This window comes from Chiloscyllium punctatum, chromosome 1 (assembly GCF_047496795.1).
Source record: "Chiloscyllium punctatum isolate Juve2018m chromosome 1, sChiPun1.3, whole genome shotgun sequence".
NCBI classification, from domain to species: domain Eukaryota; kingdom Metazoa; phylum Chordata; class Chondrichthyes; order Orectolobiformes; family Hemiscylliidae; genus Chiloscyllium; species Chiloscyllium punctatum.
The window spans coordinates 100,595,976-100,616,235 of record NC_092739.1 but is presented as its reverse complement, the minus strand read 5'-3'; the positions used below and the strand labels follow the sequence as shown (position 1 = coordinate 100,616,235).

At 39.6% G+C, this 20,260-nt stretch overlaps 1 long non-coding RNA gene across 1 annotated transcript in view; it reads right to left on the bottom strand.

Annotated features, from left to right (window-relative positions):
• Positions 1 to 19,030, bottom strand: part of LOC140482475 (uncharacterized) — a 150,059-nt gene extending 131,029 nt beyond the window's left edge. Inside the window, exon 1 of the long non-coding RNA XR_011961727.1 lies at positions 18,802 to 19,030. This is a non-coding gene — a long non-coding RNA (uncharacterized lncRNA). The remainder of the gene's footprint in view (positions 1 to 18,801) is intronic.
• Between the last annotated feature and the right edge of the window lie 1,230 nt (positions 19,031 to 20,260).

Sequence of the window (20,260 nt, the reverse complement as noted above, 5' to 3'; positions counted from 1 at the left end):
GAGAACCAGAAGATAAAGACTTCAGAGAACTGAAGATATATTCAATTCAGATTGAGAGCAAAATCCAAAATCAGCAGTCACTTAGATTTCTAGCTGAAGCAGACACTTTGGTTGTGCACAAATTTGAGAAAGAATCTAGGTCACATTCATGAATTGTATAAAAGTTGCATTTTGTTCCACGCCTGCTTCCAAATCTCAGTACAAATTTGGGAATTCAGTTGATCAGAAATTTCTGTGAGCGAATAGGATCACCGTCAGGTAAAATGATAACAAGAGTGAAATAAAGGATCCTCATTGCAATTTCCACAACTTTCATAATAAAATGGATGAATTGATAACACAGATTGAAATAAATGGGAGGGATATGATACCAAGTAGAGAACTGTGTTGCTATGAATTAGTGAAGTAGAAGGGGAGTAGAAAGAGTAAATGATTGGCTGAAAGCAAACTAGAAGAATCCCAGATCAGGCAATCTACATATTGTTGTAGTAGTCTCTTAATGTTGTTCACTAATTCAGAGACAATCAGCATGTATTGTTCATTTGTTGCTCATTTTCAATAGCTCTTGTATGGTGGTGGTCTGCTTTGATAAACATCGCAGTCCATGTGGTGCCTTATTTGCAATGCTTGCAATGACAACTAACGGTATGGAATCGCAAATGGTCTACATGGTATAAGGCTTTCTTCTGAAAAGGACATTAGTGACCAAAGATATTTTTAAAACAATTGATGAAAGTCACTATTATTAATACTAGCTTTCATTCCTGCTTTATTGAATTAACTGTAACCAAATCCTTGATATGCTGCAATATTTGAACTTACATTTCTATATTGAGCCCAGGTCTCTGAGATAATAAGTCCAAAAGTGCAACAGCTTAACCATGATGCTCCTATAGTCTATATACTGTGAAGGAATATGGAGATGTGTCTTCATTACAAACATTCTTTGCTCAGTTTGGGTACTTAAACCCTGTCCAAAATCTGATATTTATCAATAAAAGCATATTAACTTTATTTAATTCTGAAGTTCCTAAAACTGAAACAATTTGCGATTTTGATCTGAGATTCTGATCCAATCAGCTTCCATATTGATAGGTTTGTGGAGCTTTTACTCAGATTATATGCACAAAGACAGTTTACTAACGGTGAAACAGAACCATGTTCTGCTGATCATTTTCTGACAATTCTTATTTAATAGGCCCATTGATTTGTTCAGATTTGGTCCAAAGCATTCATTTTAAAACAGCAGAAAATATGCTTCACAAATGTGTGTCATGTACATAATTGAGTACTTCAGAATTGCCATCCAGAGGCAATGCATAAGTTGATTTGAAAGTCATATTTCTCCCTGCCTAGACTTTTATATTAATCTGTAATCATCATTCTTCTTTTTACCTACCCAGTCAGCTAATTGGAGCTCAAATCTCACTGTCATTCGGTATGAGTAACCTTATTTTATAGGTCATCAAACCGCATCCAAGAGACACTGTATTCATGAGGGACCATAACGGGAATTTACATCTCGCCCTAAGTTTTTCTTTCCATTTGTGAGCATGCCAGGTCAGTGAGCTGCTCTCCTGTCAGAGGGAAGATAATGGCTGCAGCACAGCCTCCCACTCATTACACACTCAGTGCATCTGACCTTGTTGCAGACCTCAAATGCATTTTGATTTTTCAATCTTATTTTGAGTTCTTGGCCCAGTCTTAGAATTTTGTTAAAATGTGTGATTTAATTGAATTTATGGATCAGAGGCAATGTTTGGTATTTGGACTCCAGCAGCAGATGAAAATATAAAGGACGAGATTTGTTTTTACCACAGCCATCATTTTACATAAATGACATATTCGATATGTGAGGCATTCTTCAATGTTTCAATCAACCCAGAAAGCTACAATTTTGTCAATGACATCACAGAAAGTTAAAGCTCTCCAGACACCTGTTTGGTGTAAGTTTTCTGCTGTTTAGACTGTTGCCTACATTTATCAGATGAAATAAATCACCCATTTCACACAAGTAGGATTCATGAGCCTAGCTTTTATTGTAGCAAGGCATCTCACAATATCTGTCCTCTGTTTGACTTTCTGAAAGTGTGAGTTAAGCAGATCATAACTGCCGACATCTGGGATGGGACTGGAGTGAACGAGACCACAAATGCTCTAACTGGTACAACAAACAGATTGAGAAATTAACAGTCAAAGCAGGAATTTTATATTAAAATCAGTGCATTCAATTTCAAATCAGTTACAGATGGAAAAATGCTTTAAGAACAAGTAAAGCAAAGTAAATCAGAATTAATTTTATATTTGACATTTTAAACAAGTAACAATAAATAATATCTGAAGGAATAAGATTTTAGCTTTGTAATAGTTATTGTTCAATGCCAGAAAAGTTGATAGGCAACAATCATGATTTTCAAAGGATACTGACATGAATAATCACAAGCTTCAGCTTCCTGTGGAAGTTTTAATTCACCACAGAAATATAGCAACATCATGCTTTATTTTCCAATGTGAGAGCAAGGTGTCACTTTCTTAAATCTAATGGCCAAAAAGTAGATCTCAGACAATGCAGCGAAGATTTATATCAATCTGAATGACTTGGCCTACAGCGAGATCTATAGTAGAATCAAATGAGAAATTCAGTGGAATCTGTCTTGACATTGAAAGCATCTTGCTGTATCTTTTATGCTTCTGACAAGTGGCTTTCCTCACTAGGCAGTAGTGAGTTGCCAATTAAGGGGAATTATTGCTTGTGATTGCCCAAGTTGTCTCACAAATATTCATTTTTCTATCTGACCAAACTCACTAAATAACCAAGATGTTGAGGAATCTTGATAGGGAAGTCTGAGAGGTTACCTGGTGGATTTGGCTCACATTTGCTCTGTGGGATCACCAGGAACCAACATGTCAGGATACATTCTATGGACACAAGGTCACACCCACCCCAGGCATGAACATTGGAGTCCAATATATGCCAGCCTTTAAGAACCCTCATGACATGTCTGCAATTCACTAACAATGCTGCAATGTCAACAATCTTGTAATGCTGCAGCAAGGATACTGTGCTCAGGAACATGTACTCAGCTCATGGACTAGACCAGGATGTATCTTCGGGCTCTTCGCTCACTGTCATAGTGCTCAATCACTCAGAGCCTGCCTGGATGTACACAGCATCCTTGCCCTTTATCTCCTTACCTTGCATCTTATACTTTGCCTTCTCAGCCAGGGACCACTGGCTCACATTACTTCTGTTTTGCCTTGCAATTTAAGACAGACTCAAAGGCAGGAAGCTTGTCATGGTTCTCTGCCAAGTCAGGGGACATAGCTTTCTCTTGGGAGTGCCAGTGCAGTAAGTTCAGGGCAGGCTCCAGTACTAATCCAAGCATTTGGAAATCATCAGTCAACCATTTGGTGTAGTCAGAGTCAGGATGCACTTTACCTAAGGAGTCTAGATATGAATATTGGTGGTCCACCACCTACCATAAGTCTATCTGTCTTTCCTCCTGGAATTTGAGACAGGCCATTGGTTAGTGCAGGATATCCCTGCAGACAGCTGAGACTGCTTTAGCCCAGATGGGCAACCTCAGAGTTGGCTGGTGGCGTGGTCTCTATTGCTTGTCCTGGGGAAAGAGGAAGTCATGCCTGTGTTCCACCCTTTAGTGGACCTCCAGGGCTTTTCCTACACAGTGTAACACTGATCTCCACTGCCCAGGGAAATCTCAGGGACCATGCAGAACAACTCTAAACGGTCAGCATTTGTCTAGGTGCACAGCAGGTTTTTTTTTAAAAACTAGTACAGGCACAACAAATCTGGTTAATTTCAGGACACCTGCTGAATCTGGGGTGATTCTTGAAATAACCCATAGTAAGGTGTGGCTGGAATCAACACAGCTCGGACTAAATCAACAAACATAAGGTTCAGTCTAACATGTTCTGTGCATTGGTTTTTACCACACATCTGCCGAATGCCTGAAATTTCCATACCATTTCTGATTAAACTGAACACAATTAACTCATAGTTACTTTGACAGCAAAATCTGGGCTAAAGTCTCTGCATTGACTTCATCTAAATATATAAACTGACCCCTGATGTACCATTAGGCCATCTTAATGATATTCAAATGACAAAAACATTATTGGAAAGGTTAACATTTAAATTTACTGAGTAGCCATTTAATTTAAGAATGTTAAAAATATACAGTAGTTCTGATAAAAATACAATTTTGTTCAACATGAAATCAATAGTTATGTCCTCTGCTTTCATACACCTTCATGTATACTTTGCATAAAAATGTTATATTTGGTTGAGCAGTTTCATAGACCCCCTGCTTCACAAGTGTTACAGTGAATAATTTCAGTCCTTTTTCGCAGAGAAACACACTGGATACTCCAGGATACCTGACCCTTTCTGATATACTCAGTGGCAATTCTATAAATACCTTCTTCATACCATCGGACCTGCTGGGTCACATTCAAGCCAAATTTAACATGTAGGGGACTGTGTCTAAACCTTTAACAAACTACTTGGTAGAGATGCACACTGCCATCAAAATGACAACTCTGTTTTAGCAATTATCTCACTCAACAACCACTCACTCAATAGCTAGTGAGTTGCACCGCTGCCCATCAGAAGCTCTGATTAATTTGCATATGGTTTCTTTTATGAAAGAGCGGGGGAAGGGCTGGCTGATGCTTCGCTGAATCATTGATGATTTCAGCTGTAGGAACTTTCATGCTGATGCTGAGATTGTCAAGAAATAAATCCTTGTTTTTTTGTTTGGTTTTGTGGGAACTATATCAGGAAAAGGAAAATGCTGGTTCACCTGAAGGCTGTCAGTAGTGGTTATATACTTATCTCTTTTTGTCTGTCAGACCTGACTGAAATTTTGAAAAGAAAAGCATAGTTACCACCAGTGATTACTCCCGTTGCTATGCCAGTCTTTAATGGTATCAACAATGACCCCGCAATGCCAACAATAGGTCAGTCAGCCAATCAACCGAGTAAATGCTGTAAAACGCTGAACTGTTGGTACTTCTGTTCTTTTCTCTTCAAGCCTGTTATTGCCTGCTGTCTTCATTTAAGTGTAAAAGCCAATGCTTAGAACTTTTGAAAAGGTTTATTCTGAAGTCCTAAACTATTGCTTTGCACAATTCCAAGGAAAGAGCAGACAGAAAGCAAACAAGAAATATTCATTGCTTATAGATCAATGTTCAGTTATTATAAAATGCTGATGAGACCAAGAGTCCTTTTACAATAAGCACTGACAAAGGTAATTAGCAGAGAGATCTTCATGAAATGTTGTCCAAAACTATTTTGAAACTGTAACTGATTACTATACTGTATAAAGCATACAGAATTTGATGAATGTTTTGGATCTGGAATATCATTTAATAACATATTGAAAAGATTTTCAGTGATAGCAAAAAATGTGGGATAAATTTAGCTAACTGTGAGATGTTGCATTTTAGTAGGTCAAACCAGGGCACGACTAACGCAGTCAATGGTAAGGCCCTGGGGAATGTTATAGAACAAAGAAATATGAGTACAGGTTCATAACTCCATGAAAGTGAAGTTTTACAGGTAGACAGGGTGGTGAAGAAGTCTTTCGGCATGCTTGCTTTCATCGGTCAGAGTATAGAGTACAGGAGTTGGGAGATCTTGTTGCAGCTGCACGAGATGTTGAGAAGGCCACATTTTGAGAACTGCATGCAGTTCTGGTCACCCTACTATAGAAAGGATATTATTAAGCGAGAAAGAGAACAGAAAAGATTTACTAGGCTGGTACCTGGACAAGAAGGTTTGTGTTATAAGGAGAGGTTGGATAGGCTGGGAATATTTTCCATAGTGTAGAAGACTGATGGGTGACCATTATAGAGGTCTATAAAATCATGTGAGGCATTGATAATGTGGATAACCAACAGCTTTTCCCCATGGTAGGGGAGTCTAAAACCACAGGGCATAGGTTTAAGGTGAGAGGGGAGAGATACAAAAGGTACCGGGGGGCATTATATTCACAGAGAGTGGTGAATGCCTGAAATGGGCTGCCAGAGGTTGTGATGGAGGTGAGTACAATTTAATCATTTAAGAAACATTTGGCAGGTATATGGATGGGACAGGTGTGGAGGGATATAGTCCAAATTTACCCCTGACTAATGCATCTAACCCACACATCCCCAAACATCATGGGCAATTTAGCATGGCTAATTCACCTAAACTACACATCTTTGGATTGTGGGAGAAAACCAGAGTACCCAGTGGAAACCCATGCAGACATGGGGAGAATGTGCAAACTCTACACAAACAGTTGCCCAAGGTTGGAATTGAACCCAGGTCCCTGGCGCTGTGAGGCAGCAGTGCTAACCACTTAGCCACTGTGCCACCATAGTCATTACAATTTTGTACATCTCCATAGTACCTGCAAGCCAGTATCTCAGCTGGTGAATGCAAGTGCCTAACCAAGTGATTGTGTTCTTACTGCGTGTTGTCCTGTTGCTTTCTCACATAATCTGTTTCTTGCTATGGCTTGGTGGCTATAATTTAGAAGAAGAAATTTGGACGTGAGGGATGGGGTTAGTAATAAGCAGGTAGTTACATAGTCCCTATACCTGCAGCTTGCTCATTGTGCCAGAGAGCAGCATAATGATGAAGTGGGAGATCAGAACATTTATCATGCTGCTTGGCTGGCTCAGTTGGCTGGACAGCTAGTTTGTGATGCGGAGTGATACTAATAAGGTGAGCTTAATTCCCACATTTGCTGAGGTTACTATGAAAGATTTCCTTTCACAGCCTTGCCCCTTAACTGAGGTGTGGTGAATCCCCCCAGGTTCAACCAGTGCCAGTCATATCTCTCTCTCTCCTCAAAAGGTATCCCTATGGTTTGGAAAGACCATGATGGTGTTATCTATATACCAACATCATCAATGTTCTCACCGAATTATTTCAAACTGAAGTGAGGAAAAATGGGTGTCGCTGGTATTCATTGCCCATTCCAAATTGGTGAGCAGCATTTCCTCTCATTTTCTTTCTGGCTGTACAGATTTCTCAGGTCCATGCACAGCAGTGACTTCCTGAACCAGCGGGATAACACCAATTGCCCCACACACACACACACACACACGCACTGCACATTTTAGCAGAAATATTAGTGGTAAGCTGCCTCCTTTAACTGCCATAGTCAAATGCCACAGGCTCAGTCACAACCAGGCCCATGTCACAGGGGACAATAATCTCCTCTGTAAGGTTCAGGACTATGCTAGTGGTGCTCTGCTTTTTTCCTTTCTTGTGAGAGAGGACAAACACAACTGATCTCAAACAATGGGTTGGGTCTTACTTTCTTTGGCTGAATCTGAGTTGAGTTGAGTTTTTATGGAAGGATTTCTACCATGAGGCCTAATGGGTTTTCTTGCTGTATCTTATCAAACTGACCACATTACGAACAACCCCCAATCCTATGGTGTCTGTCACAAGGCATACCCAGAATAACTCACCACTCAGCAGATTGTCGCCAGAAGACTGGCACCTCTTGCTCCAGATGAGAGTGCTGATGGAAAAGCACAGCCAGCCAAACAGAATCCGAGGAACAGGAAAATCGACGTTTCGGGCAGAAGTCCTTCATCAGGATTGAAGGCAGTGAGCCTTCACCTTAAAAGGCAACAGAGCATTGGTAATCAGAAGCTACCCTCCCTGTTCATATAGAGATTGTGATGATGCCAGAAGAGGAAGACCTGGATATACTCGCTGAGATCTGGCAGATGGGGTATAATGGGAAAAGTGTGAATTTGACCACTTTGGCAGAAAGAATGAGAAAGCAGGATATTACATAAATGGTAAGAGATTGCAGAACTCTGAGTGGGGTGGTCTTCATACATGACTTACAGAATGTTAGTGTACAGATACAACAAGTAATCAGGAAGGCTAATAGAATGTTATCATTTATCTTGAGGGGAACTGAATACAAAAATAGGCAGGTTCTGTTTCAGCTATACAAGGTGGAACCATTTGAAGTACTGTATCCAATATTGATCTTCTTATTTCACAAAGAGTGGAAATATATTGGAAACAGTTCAAAAAAAGATTGCTGCACTAATACGTGTCTGAGGAGGAAAAATTGGATAGATGAACTCGTGTCCACTGGAGTTTAGAAGACTCAGAAGTACCTTGATTCAAACAACTAAGATCCTGAAAATCTTCACAAATTTGATGTAGAAATTTAAAACCCGGAAGAAATGTGGTTGCTATAAATCAGAAACAAAAAAAGAAGTTGCTGGAAAAGCTCAGCAAGTCTGATAGCATCAGAGTTAATGACCCCCAGAAGGGTCACTGGACCCGAAACGTTAACTCTGATTTCTCTTCACAGATGCTGCCAGGCCTGCTGAGCTTTTCCAGGCAACTTCTGTGTTTGTTTCTGACATAGAAATTTGCTTCCTTCTGTGGGAGAATCAATAATGATGAGATTCTATTATAAAAGGGATTGCCCTTTTAAGACAGAGATGAAGATAAAGGTTTTCTCTCTGAGACTGCTGAGTCTTTGGAACTCTCCTTCTCAAAAGGCAATGAAAGTAGAGCGTTTGAACATTTTGAATGCAAAGGTTGATAGATTATTGACAAACAAGGGGATGAAAAGTTATTTGAGGTAAACAGGAATGTGGAGTTTCAAATCAGTCACAATTTTATTGAGTGATAAAGCAGGCCTGAGGGGATGATGCACCTGTTCCTTATACATATATCCACATCTTCAGACTTCAGTTTTAGTGTTTGCAGTTTTTCTTATTGGCTTGAAATTCTAAGGGCTGTTACAATTCATCCAGAGAGTTTTCATCCATATCCTATGGCTTGAGACCTGAAAAAACCAATATAACTTAAGCCTCCTTAAAGTAATTGAATTGTGTTTGTATGGCATCAATCAGCCGAATTCAACCTAAGTTGATTTTTTTAAACAATTCTTTTCTTTAAAAGTGTTCAGGATTTGTAAAATCAATCCTGTGCATTTCTTCACAGTGGATACAATTACGCTGGCCACTTCTTTATTCTTCCTATTTCAAAGACAGTGTATCTTTTACAAAAGTGGCAGGTTCTTACAATAATGCTATTATTACAAAGACACATTTATATCAAATATTCTAGTGAAGAAACAACCTCCATGAACAACTCTTTGTGTTTGCTACTGCTGCTGTTTCTAAAAATGACTCAATGTGAGAAGCAAAGAGATTGAGGTAACAATAGCTGGTATACGTAGAAATATGCTTATCCAGTTTGCCTAGGACTTTCGGACTGGATAGTTTTATTTGATTTTATTGTGACTGAACTTCCCTCGGTAGAATTCTGTTAGTGTTAAAATGCCTGAATGAATATTCCCTGAGCCGATAGATTCAGAAATAAATCTCGCTGAGGCAGTGAGTCTTATTACAAATGATGTCAGCTAACCTGTTGTGCAAGAAAATTCTATGTTGAAAATCCTCACCCCCTCAGCAGGGATAGACCCTCTGGTAAAGTCCTCAGCAATCTCCTATTAGCTCCAAAGTGTTCCTCACAGTAGCAGAACCTTGATTTGGGTTAAGAACTGCCACAGTCCCAGCAGGCCTCCTATTTGAACAGTTTGTCATGCACACATAATCATTGAGATATTTGCATAATTGCAGGCATCAGCATAAAGAATTAAATGATAGATGGTTCCAGAGATTTACTTCACATCAATGATTGTCCACAGGCAATGGGCAATCAAATGGCGCTGGCTTCAAACTGGCATGTGATTCAGAGTTACAAATGTTCATTTTTGAAAACTAGTGGAATTAAGGAAATTTATCACTATGGTGACTGGGTTTACATTCATTTAGCCATTACTGGAAGCTAAACAAGATTTATCAATCTTCTTGTTAAGTGGAAAAAATTTCATTTGAATAAGTGAGCAGAAAAAGCAACTATTATTAATGTCACAGCCAATTAATGTCCCCAGGTAGCAAATCCATTAGCATCTGGACTAATCCTGCAAAAATAAATGCTAATGGAACTTGAGGATGCAATATGTGGCTATGACAATAGTATATCACTGACCCATCAAAAACATATTTAGTTGATCATAAAATCATGTGACTATATATTGCTTGGTGGTTCTCTGTGCCTTGTCACTACTTGCCATACATTGGGTTTAAAGGTAGTCTGTTATGAGATTGTATTATTTTGGGATCATATTTTTAAATTTAGGGTAAAGTCATGGGAGCTACATTTCCTGTACTAAAGTCTTCCAGTGGTAAATCTAAGTGGTTAGATCATTGGACTTCAAAGGGAGGTCAAGCGGGTTTTACTTGGGGGGGGGAAGCTGTGCAAATTACTGATGCCTAGGGACAATGGAATTGGCCTGTGTTAACAGTTCAGACAATTAGACTCCAAAATTCCTGGAAAGTATTGTGAATGTTGGGTTATAATCAATGAAAATCAGGCAGACCACTGTTGGACACTGGGAACAATTGTGGACTATGGGCTGTAGCTCCGTGCGGAGTGTGATGTGTCATAATTATAAACTATGAATGACCCTGTCATTGAAAGTCTAACTTCTCTATGAAAAGAAAATGGATTTTGGTTAATATACTTTTAAGTTTTTATCTTAAAATCTCAAATCTTTCAACAATCACCTGGAAGTTTTTTTTTATTGTTATAATTTTCCATGGGGATCATAGCATGTTAGATATAAATCTATACAAAAACAACTCAGAATACATATCAAGTGGAAAGAAAGATGGACACTGAGAAGGGAAGAGAAGGAAACAGGCAACAGTAGGGATGGTGGGAAAAAATGCTAAAAAAAAGTAGCAGGACTTTGAAAACTTAGTAGAAGCAGTACGTCACAGTTGTTTAGGAGAGAACTGGATGGATAGGGGTATGATGACTGAAAGGACAGCCATTCCTGCTGATCAGTGGGTAATGATCAAGTCACCACCAGGAATATCTGTTCAAGTGCAGGCTCAGAAGTCCTCTTTGGTTCAGAAGTCAGTGTTCCAGTGTCCAACACTTTGAAAGGCTTCTAATGTGACTTCTCTGTTCAAGAAGGGGCCAAGACAGAAAGCAGGAAACTATAGCCACTTGCCCTAACATCTGTCATTCGGAAAATGCTGGAGTCCATTATTAAGGAAGAAATAGCAAGACATTTAGAAAACCTTATCAGAATCAAATAGAGTCAATATGCTTTTGTGAAAGATAAATCAGGTTTTGACAAATTTGCTGAGTTATTTGATGATATAATAAGCAGATTTAATAAAAGGAAACCAGTGGATCTAGTGTATTTGGATTTCTAGAAACATCTGATGAAGTGCTACATAAAAGGTTATGGAATGCAAGATAGGAAGGAATTAAGGGCTACGGGGAGAATGCGGGTAAGTGGAGTTGAAATGCCCATCAGACATGATTGACTGGTGAAGTAGACTCGATGGGCCAAATGGCCTTACTTCCGCTCCTATGTCTTATGGTCTTATGGTCTTAGGAACACATGGTATTCAGGTAATGTGTAAACATGGATTGAGGATTGGTTACCACACAGAAAACAGATAGTTGGGTTTAATCAGTTTTCTTCAAGTGCCACAAGGATCAATCCAAGGGTTCGACTATTTAGTATCTACATTCAGGACTTGGAGAAGGGCCAGAATGTAAGATATTCAATTTTGCTGATGATACTAAAATAGGTGGGAGGATAAGCTATGATGAGGACAAAGAATCTGCAAAGGGCATATAGATACATTGAATGATTAGGTAAAAGAATAGGTAGATGGAGTTTAGTGTAGGGAATTTTGAGGTCATGTATCTTGGTAGGGAGAATGAAATGGTAGACTCCTGGCAAATATTCAAGCTACTGAAAACAGGATAGAGGACCTTAGAGCTTGATTTATATTCCAGAGGGAACTGAAAGACTGCTGTGTGCTCTGTTTCACAGAGAGATGGCTAACTCCTGCTACACCTGACTGTGCCTCACAACCTGAGGGTTTCTCAGTTCACCGAATGGACCACTTGGCATTCTCAGGCAAGACAAGGAGCTGTGGGTCTACCTCCTAGTGCTCAGACAAGGTGATCCTGGTGAGTTACTTCTCCCAGGACCTAGAATATCTTTCAGTAAAATGCCATCCTTACTACCTGTAGCACGAGTTCACTTCTGCTATCCTGACAGCTGACTATATCCCACCTTGTGCAGAAATGAAGAGTACACTTGTCGAAGCACACAATGCTATAAACAGACTAGAGACAGAATACCCTGTGACCTTGTTCATTTTAGCTGGTTATTTCAACCAGGCCAACCTAAAGAGTGTGCTACCAAAATAACATCAACATGTCTCTTATCTCACCAGAGGTCCAAACATCCTTGAGCATTGCTACAACCACCTACAACTCTATCCCCAGTCTGTATTTTGGAAAATCAGATCACACGCTGTGCTCCTCCTCCTGGGTGACAAGCAGAAACTGAAACGTGTGGACCCAGGACAGGAAATAGTGCAATGTTACCCTGAGGCAATGGAAGGGCTTCTATGGGACAGCTTAGAGTGGGTGGACTCTCATTAGTATCTATGTGAAAAGTATAGAACAATATTTTTGTGAGGCTTTGCTCTTACTTGTGTGATCAATTATCAAAGTGTCGCTTCTTTCCAGTCTCAAAATTTGATGATCTTATTTGATGAGAAACCATAAGCCCAAGTATTTTCTTTCTGTTAATAAAAAGCACTTAATCTATAAGCAGTAACTGCATTTTAAAATTAAGGTTTGAGTGACTATAGAACTCCCTGCCTCAGAAGGCAGTAATGTTGAGGCCACTGACTATTTTTAGGGCAGAGGTATTAGATTCTTCTTAGTCAAGGGAATCAAACATCACTGGGATTAGATGGGAATGTGGAATTCAGAACACAAGCAGATCAGCCATGATCTTTTTGAATGGAGGAGGAAGCTTGATGAAATAACTAAGATCTTCTCCTAATTCATATGCATGTTGATGTGTATGAAAGCATGGTGACAGCATAGTCCACTGCCCCTGGACCCCAAGCTGTCACCTGACTGTACCCAAACCCCTGGACTGATATTGGATGAGGTTCTTAATATACTGTACTGGATCCCCTTGCCTGAAAGGTGCCTCCATTGACTTGACTAAGGTATACTCCCCTTAGACTTTCAAACATGGCCATTTGATTGATGCTGAAAATGTGTTGCTGGAAAAGCGCAGCAGGTCAGGCAGCATCCAAGGAGCAGGAGACGTTTTGGGCATGAGCCCTTCTTCAGGAATGAGGAAAGTGTGCCAAGCAGGCTAAGATAAAAGGTAGGGAGGAGGGACTTGGGGGAGGGGCATTGGAAATGCAATAGGTGGAAGGAGGTTAAGGTGAGGGTGATAGGCCAGAGTGGGGGTGGGGGCAGAGAGGTCAGGAAGAAGATTGCAGGTTAGGAAAGTGGTGCTGAATTCGAGGGTTGGGACTGAGACAAGGTGGGGGGAGGGGAAATGAGGAAACTGGACAAATCTGAGTTCATCCCTTGTGATTGGAGGGTTCCTAGGTGGAAGATGAGGCGCTCTTCCTCCAGCCGTCATGTTGCTATGGTCTGGCGATATCTGACTATCGCCAGTCAGAAAAAGAAGCAATTCTTCAGACTTAAGAATGGGTTTGTCTTATTTTGAGCATGTCAGGTTGCAGAGGTGAGTCTATTTATACACAGGTCAGAATACAATGCAGAACAATATAAAGGAGCTGTTTGTAAGTCTAGGAAACAATTACACATTGGATCTTTGTATGAGATAGGAATGCCTACATGTATGAATACAAAGTCAAACGTTCATATGTTGGGGACCCCTGTATAATGCTGATGATCCTTGATATGCAAATCACATACCCCATCCACTATAAGTGCTGCTGTGCAATGCAAAGTGTTCATAAAAACCACTTGAATAGTGAAGTAGAGTTAAAAATAAATTAATTACATCTTGCAGGTCCAAGGTTTGCATTTGAACATTTTTGTTTTGTGATCTTAAATGTCCAGTTTGTTTTATTTATTTTGAATGCAGTTTAAAACATAACAAGGATATAATGAATGCAAACAATGGATTGGTCATGATTGCTTAAACCATCATTTCTAATGTTCTTTCTTGGGAAAAAAGCTGCTGTATCAGCACCCTGCAATTTGGTACAAGATGGTTGGCAACATTCAATCAACAGATACATGATTAATGCAACTGAACATAACAGGGCCTCAAATTCAAACATTTTAACTTCACCCTCAAAAGAAAAGACAGTAACCTACTGCCCCAACTACATGTGGTGGCAGCCATTTTGTCTCATTCTTGCACATTTGATTGAGTATGGAGCAAAGGTGGAAAGTTTTCTACCTTGTGTTCTCTTGGCTGTGCTGCAGGTTCCACCTGAGGTGCAGGATGATCCCTACATTTCCTTTTTATGCTGCTGACCCTGTATCTGCAGTGTGCTTTCAGCTCCATCCTCAATCTATTCAACCCTTTTATTGAATTTTTAATGTTCCCAATTTACCCTGAGAGCCCACGGATTTATCAAGCCTCATGCCCTTGTTGAATCATAGATTCATCAAATCATATAACACTGAATCGGATCATCACCGAAATTATGCTAGTGCCCACACTAGTTCCTCTTTCCCACACTAGGCTCTTAGCCTTGAATATTCTGTAACTTTAAGTGTTCGTTCAAGTACTTTTTAAATGTTATAGAGTCATACAAGTTATAGTAAATGTACAGCACAGGAACAGATTCTTCAGTCCAACTTGTCCGTGCTGACCAGATATCCTAAATTAATCTAGTCCCATTTGCCAACACTTGGCCCATATCCCTCTAAACCCTTTCTATTCCCATTCAGATGCCTTTTAAATGTTATAATTATACAAGCGTCCACCACTTCCTCTGACAGTTCTTTCCATGCATGCACCGCCCTCTATGTGGAAAAGTTGCCCCTTAGGTCCTTCTTAAATCTTTCCCCTCTCACCGGAAACCTAATACCTCCCTCCTTATAAATCTCTTCTGAATCTTGTCAAGTTTAACAAATAAAAACCTAAAAAGCTATTTTTCTAGCTACCATCAGTTCTGTGGAAGGATCATTGGACTCTTCACAGAAGTTGCCAGATCTGCTGAGTTTAACAGCATCTTCTGTTTTTATTTCAAGTTTCACAACATCTTTCCTATAGCAGAGAGATCAGAATTATATGCAGTATTGGATGTAGGTTTCCTCACTGAGATGGAAGGTTCATTTTCAGACGTTTCGTCACCATACTAGGTAATATCTTCAGTGAGAATCCAGACGAAGTACTGCTGATTATTTCTGCTTTCTATTTATATGTTTAGGTTTCTTTGGGTTGGTGATGTTATTTCCTGTTCTTTTTCTCAGGGAATGGTAAATCGGGTCCAAGTCATGTGTTTGTTGATAGAATTCTGGTTGGAATGCCATGCTTCTAGGAACTCTCATGCGTATCTCTGTTTGATTTGTCCTAGGAAGGATGTATTGTCCCAGCCGAATTGGTGTCCTTCCTTATCTGTATGTAAGGATACTTGTGAGAGAATGTCATGTCATTTTGTGGCTAGTTGATGTTCATGTATCCTGGTGGCTAGTTTTCTGCCTGTTTGTCGTCCAATGTAGTGTTTGTTACAGTCCTTGCACGGTATTTTGTAAATGACCCTCTCTCATTAATATCCTTGCATACAGATGAGGTAGTACACCACTTTGACTGGGACAACACATCCATCCTAGGACAAGCCAAACAGAGACAAGCATGAGAATTCCTCAAAGCATGGCATTCCAACCGGAACTCCATCAACAAGCACATTGACTTGGACCCGATTTATCACCCCCTGAGAAAAAGAAAAGGAAATTACATCACCACAGAAAATGACATAACAAACCCAAAGAAACCCAAATATATAAATAGAAAGCAGGAATCATCAGCAGTGCTTCGTCCAGAGGCTTACTGAAGATGTTACCTATGATGATGATGAAAAGTCTGAAAATGAACCTTCCAGCTCAGCGAGCAAACCTTCGTACAGAACCTCAGCCTGAGCAACAAATCTTCTGAAAACTTGCTAATATGCAGTATTCCAAAAATAGTCTAACCAATGTCCTATACAGCTGCAACATGAATTCCCAACTCTTATACTCTATCTGCAACTCCACTTTCAAGGAACTATTTTGTGAGGTTTCCTGTTTCAACTACCCTCCCAGTGTATTCCAGATCCCACTTCCCTCTAGGCGAAAAAGGTTTTTCCATTAAACCTTTTCACTTTCATATTGTACCCTTTATTGTTGGTTATACACTGTACTCACGTAAAGGCCTAAGTGATCATGGTTGTGGCAACTCCCCTTCCCAAAGCTTCCTGTTACTTCCTATGCTCTATGAAATCCCTCTGTTAGATTTTCAATTGCTTCCTTTCACTGTAAGCATTCCCTCAGTCTCCAAGTCCAATGAACCCCATCCCCAGACCTGAGCTTTTGAATTTCCCTCAGGTTCCTTGGACCCATCCCTTGATAGAACCCCTGACCATTAATGCTCAAATCCCAGGACTGACTATGGCCACTCTGGACTGCCTTGGCTGCACTGCTCTGATTGAACATGGCCCAGCTTCAGGTCTGATGTTTCCACAGTACTGAACTGGCCCACCTGTCATGCTTAGATTGGTTGTATCTGATCTGCAAAATGTGATGATCATGGTTCAATCCCTAGACTTCAAGCACATGGATCCCCAGGCTGTAGTAGGACCACCGCTAATCCACTGGAACAGAATCGGATGAGTGCAACTCCTGACTGATAACATTCAGATATGGCTGTTTAATTAAAGCGCATATGATGTGTTTCACACATAAGCTGCTCACGCATGTGGTAAGTACAACACTGGCAACACCAACATGGTCACCTTTTGGCTATTCCGAACCATGGCGAACTGCCTATCTCTCCCTCTGCAATAAGAAACCAATACAAGTCATAGAAAATAAAAGTCTGTAACTGAACACTGAAGATCGTAATCTGTAAAAAAAAAAATGCAAGTCTCACAGGCTGGCAGGCTCCCTTTATTTATTTCTCAGTCCCCCCTTTCCCCTCTCCAGTCCTGATGTAGGTTCCTCTCTGAAACGTTGACTGTCCTGCTCCTCTTATGCTGCTTGACCTGCTTGGCTTTATCCAGCTCCACATTTTATAGACTTTCACATTCCAGTATCTGAAGTCTGCACTATCTTCAAGCCTCCAAGTCAGTGCAAAATGAGTGAGTGCTTACAAATGAAGCTAAACCACACCTATGTAGGTGCGTGAGCTATATGCATGTCTTAGTGGACAAAGTAATCAATCAGAAGGATGTAAATCATAATCATCCCTGAAATACACACTACCTCAGTCCTTCAAGACCTCAGTTTGGATTTCAGGGATACTTGTTGATCTTGAGGCTGTTTGATGATGATGGAAAAGGACAGTATCCTTGGAGTACATGGGCATGTTGTGGTGAATGCAGAGTTGGATGAAAGTCTGGAAAAAAAGTGGAGAGTTCCTGCCACTAGGTTGTATCTCTGATTTTCTTGTCAGGAATTGGCACTGTCCAGATTCTCAGGGATAGGGGAGGAGCATTGGGAGCTCACGGAAGTGAGGAGAGTTAGGCAAATAAAATATTGCAAATGCCTAGAAATAAGTTAGTCACCATTCATTAGTGAGATGCTGAACTCAATGTTTAAATGTTCAACAGGAAAAGAAGTGTTTTTTTTTTCTCAACATCAAGATTCTGACATTTTTCAAGCTTGCCATATTTTCCAAGCTTCCTCATCACTGATCACATTGCTGAAGGGAGCAGAACATTCCACCTTATGCTTCCTCTTATCTAGTTGGAAATCTAGAATGGAGTGTAGAACTAGAGGAAATGGGTTCAAAGGTATCACCCATAACGACAGAAATATGAAGATTATTTTTCTCTCAGCGAGTCATCTGTCTTTGGAACAGTCTTCCTACAAGAATAGTGGAAGCAAGAGTTATTAAATGCTTTTAAGGCAAAGGTCTTCATTACCAAGGGAGTTAAAGGTTATTAGAGTGAGGCCGGAAGGTGGACTTGAGGCCATTGTCAGTTCAGCCATGAACTTATTCAATGACAGAGAAATCTCAAAGACTGAATGATCCAGTCCTCTTTCTAATTCATATGCTTATCGTATGCTCATATGAAGGGTTACCTCATGACACTATGGTGCAATCATTGGTCACAGAGTGACCTTTACAAATTGTTCTTGTTTCCATCTTTCAGCCAGTGATGTTGCACAACAGAAAACAAACTAATCAAAAGAAAATAATTTGTAAAGCACTTACTTAAAAAAATTACTTATCATGTATATGTACAATAGTGAGTAAAGAGATTATTAATAGTTATACTAATTGGAATTTCATTGATGTTAACTGTTCTTTTAAAGGAGACAAAATGCTTTGGTTTTCTCTCAGGTCCTTTGTCCCTAGATGCTATTTCCCTCTTTGAACATTCTTCAACTTTGTTGTTAATTACAACAAAGCGTCCAACATCTTCATAAATTAATCATTATCAGTTACCTACATTAAAGCAAGTTATGTACAACAACTCTAAAGATCAGAGTCTGCTTGTTGCTATTTGCATCATTTGAATGCAGATTCAGAAGTACAAAGGTGCAATCAATGAATTTCAAACATCAGTTTTTAAAAGGGTGAGGAATAACATTAAGGTTAGCAATCTACTATACTCCATCAAATAATATTACTGTTGTGCAGAAAGTCTTAAATATGCCTCTTGTAATCATTTCATGCCAATTTAACATTGAAAAGAAAATAATCTTACCAGATTCCTTCACTTTTCTTTGTCAGTCCTGGAATGTAAATAATTAATCATTTTTCTTCCTAGTTACAAATAAAAATTCTGGATAACCCCATCTTTTAAATTGCACTCACATTCAATATTAAGTGAAAGAGAGAAAAAAAGACCTCAAACTTTCTTATAAGGCAAGCATTCACTTTTTCCAAGTAGACTGAATTGCTTTGAGGCACAGTGTTCAATGCTCAGAGGTTTGCATCAGGTCATACACTTTTGCAGAAGCTTTTAACTCTGCGTCTCACATTTCTACTGAATAGTAGTCATCCATTTAAAGATATTTTCTTCAGCTATTTGACAGACTATATGGGCAATGATTTATGAGGGTCTTGCACAGAAACAAAAAAAATGAAGAAGCCCGACACTGATTTAACTGAAAGCTGGCGCTGCATCATAAACAGAGTTATTTTACTCGGCACTGTCAAAGCTGGGCAAAATTTACAGCCCCTCCAGGCTCTGAGTCCTGCAGGGATGTTGGTGACAGGGAAAATCTCAGACATCTCCCAAACTTCTTTTTCTTTTCTCCTTAAAATGTTGTTATATAGTAACTTTGGTGTCAAGGGTCTGGCGAAACACAGCTGTTAATAATCTCACGTTTTCAATAATGCTCATTCTGAAGGGCAAGGACTGTAAATTTGAAATGTAACAATGAAGATGAAAGGTAATTGTGAATTATCTTGACTGTTTTGCTTTCTGTTGCTTAAATAAACTGGATTTCTTGACATAAATGGAAAAATATAGTACAAAGTTGCACTTGAGAAGGAATAGAGTACAAATCAAAACAATTTGTATTATCTCGACATAAGTCATTAATCTGGCTATCTAATCAAGGGACGCTTTTTCCAGTCTTCGGGAGTTATGATTCAAATAGCAAAGAAAATTCAAGGGAAAAAGCAATAAAAAAAAGCTGGTGAGCAATTCAATTACCCGATAGGATGGAATAGCTAGATTGAAGGTATTTTCTCTTTCATAAAAATAGTGACGTTATTATCATAGTACTTTCAGGACGTAGAAGCCAAAGTTTAGTTCATTATCATTCTAAGCCATTATTCATAGAAGGTAATTCTGAATTTAGGAAAATCAGCTTATTTCACAGAACACTCTGACACAAGACAAGATGTGAACCGAACAGCAGCTTCAATGTATACCAGTAGGTGTGGAGTATTCTCTGCTGATATTGTCAATCTATTGACTGACTAAACTAGGGCAAGGTCTTTTGAAAGCAGCAAAGGATGCTTTTGGAAAGCAAACTGCAGTAGCGAGTGAAATAGTGATTGAAGAGTAATAATGGATGGCAGGTTAGTAGGCTGATTAAAGGACTTCACCAGCTGCCTTGAATGACAATCAGCCTGCCTGCCCTCAATTCACTAGCACAGTACAGGGTGCCATCCATTAGAACTTAATTACAAATCTACATCTATTTGCTAGA